This window comes from Pygoscelis adeliae, unplaced genomic scaffold (genome assembly GCF_000699105.1).
Source record: "Pygoscelis adeliae isolate BGI_AS28 unplaced genomic scaffold, ASM69910v1 Scaffold44, whole genome shotgun sequence".
Classification (NCBI taxonomy): domain Eukaryota; kingdom Metazoa; phylum Chordata; class Aves; order Sphenisciformes; family Spheniscidae; genus Pygoscelis; species Pygoscelis adeliae.
Window position 1 is genome coordinate 3,167,232 of NW_008824761.1, and position 2,630 is coordinate 3,169,861.

A 2,630-nucleotide genomic window follows, 5' to 3' on the forward strand; every position below is an offset into this window, starting at 1 on the left:
AGTGTAAGCACTACTTAGCAACAACTAAAACATCAGTGTGTTATCAACATTGTTCTCACCCTAAATCCAAAACACAGCACTGTACCAGCTACTAGGAAGGAAATTAACTCTATCCCTGCCGAAACCAGGACACCCATTAAAATTTGCCACAAAGAAATGATGTCAATTGGCAATACTGAAGCTAGATTTACAAAATTCTCAAAATGGCATACAATTTCTTTTACGCTAAACAGAAATGTATACTAACTAGGTAAGCGTAATGGCAAAGGGAGGAACAGATTTACTGCCTGATATATTTTCATGATCAGCCTGATTTTGAGTATATTAAGTTAAGCCAAGGTTCAGATTAATTTTAGTTTATGTTCTGAGGTGATTTGCTTTTAATGTTGAGATGGATGGACCTGAGTTCTTAACTTCGAATGTGAAATCAAATCTTCACCTGAATGTCTTATTCTGGGTACAGTGTTGGAAGCCTAGGACCTAAAACTGCTTTCCAAATTCCTCTTGAGATGATAGGCACCTGCCAAAAAAAAAAAAAAGTTAATTTTTAACTGCCTGATTATTAAGCATTTCCACTTTTAGTCTTTTGTGACTTGCATAAAAATGCAATTGTTCTAACACAGCCAGAAAACAAATTTGTTTCTGAGCTTTAGCCTAAGGCTTTATCTTCACAAGCCTAATTTAAATATTTTTATTAATATTTTAATTGTTACCAGTTTGCATGGGATCATGGAAAGAACATACATCTCATTTATAAGTTATAGTGCATTACAGAACTGAATCCTTCAGATGCAGAAGGACTGAAGTTAATTCAGTATTACTGAAATTAATATTGTAACTGTAGTGAAATTCTAATAAAATCACTGCTGTAAAGATCGTCTCCATTGTACCAGGACTTTCTCTAATTTTTCTGTGTATATATATGTGGGTATATATATGAATGTCCATGCACACATACAGTGAAATAATACATGAACTTTCATTAGCTATCCAGGTAAATAGCCATTTAGTTATTCCTCTAGTTTTCATCAGATTATTGTACTTCATACTGACATAATTTTTTTTCAAGCAATCAAAATACAAAGATGCTGTCTAGCGAAAAAACATGTAACAAGGATGAAGCAAGGATCAAGAAAAAGTGACTATTCTGTCCTCTTTCCTCGTGTGATTATGGGGCCTTGTCATGGTTTAACCCCAGCCGATAACTAAGCACCACACAGCTGCTCACTGGTGGGGTGGTGTGAGAAGCAGAAAAGGCCTTGACTCTGTGTAAGCACTGCTCAGCAGTACCTGAAACATCCCTGTATTGTCAACACTGTTTTCAGCACAAATCCAAAGCATAGCCCCATACTAGCTACTATGAAGAAAATTAACTCAATCCCAGCCAAAATCAGCACAGGCCTGATCAGCACAGTCAGAAAATAGTTATTTATTTGCAACCATTTAGTATACCAGTAGAACTGATTAACTTAGCAGTCTTGTTAACCATTCACAGATTTACATAACAATTAGGAGCAATAAGAAGGTGTATTTTTAACAATCTATGAAAATACTCATTGACTGGTTATTTTAAAAAAATTTGTACTCTAAATATGCGGAACTCTTTATTCTGATTAGCTATAATAACACTTTCTCTTATTAGTTCTTCTACTGAAAATTACCAAGTCTTTTGTTAGTCAAAAAAGATACCAGCTTTGTTTTTCAGTCTTTCAAGCTCAAAAAGAAAAATTGTGAAGCTTTAAAGAGAATTAGAAAAACATAGTACATAGAAAATAAAATTGTGAAATACTGGAAAAAAAAATATAAAACCCATGAAAAATCCTTTCTCCTCATTCCTTTTCTTCATCCAAATCTGTTTCCTCCATTAAACAATTTAGACATGAATATTTTCCTTACTTTGCTACCGCTTCTAATGAGAAAGGATACATGGAGTAATTCTGATAAGAGTAACTTTGCTTAGCTTCTTAGATGGAAGGGGTTGAAGTAAGAGAGAGAACAAAGAATGGAAATAGACACAACACAAAGGATGCAAGGAGAAAAGAGGAAAGAAAAAGTTTACGAAAGGCACAATCATTTAACTCTAATCATGTCAGCTGGCTCAAATCCTGTGCCTGATAATTGGGAAAAAAAGTTTAATTGACTTAATTGTGAAGGAGTAGAGCCACAAATGTTAAAGTCAGAAGACATTCACCCAGTATATCTCATAGCAAGCCCACAAATTCTGTGGTGAGAACATTCCTTGAGAAACAAGCAACACAGAGGAATGACGAAAGATAGTGTGGTGGGTTGACCTTGGCTGTCTGCCAGGTGTCGTTCTATCACTCTCCCTCCTCAGCATGACAGGGGACAAAAGATTAAAAAAATATGGGTCAAGATAAAGGCAGTTTAATGAAGAAAAGCAAGGGCTGTGTGGAAGCAAAGCAAAAAGCAAAAAGATTTATTCTCTACTTCACATCAGCAGACAATGTCCAGTCACTTCCTGGCAAGTAGGGCGTCAGTACATGTAACAGTTCCTTTGGAAGACAAACACCTTAATAATGAATGTCCCCCTTCCTCCTCTCTTCTCTTCTCTTCTCTTCTCTTCTCTTCTCTTCTCTTCTCTTCTCCTCTTCTCTTCTCTTCTCTTCTCT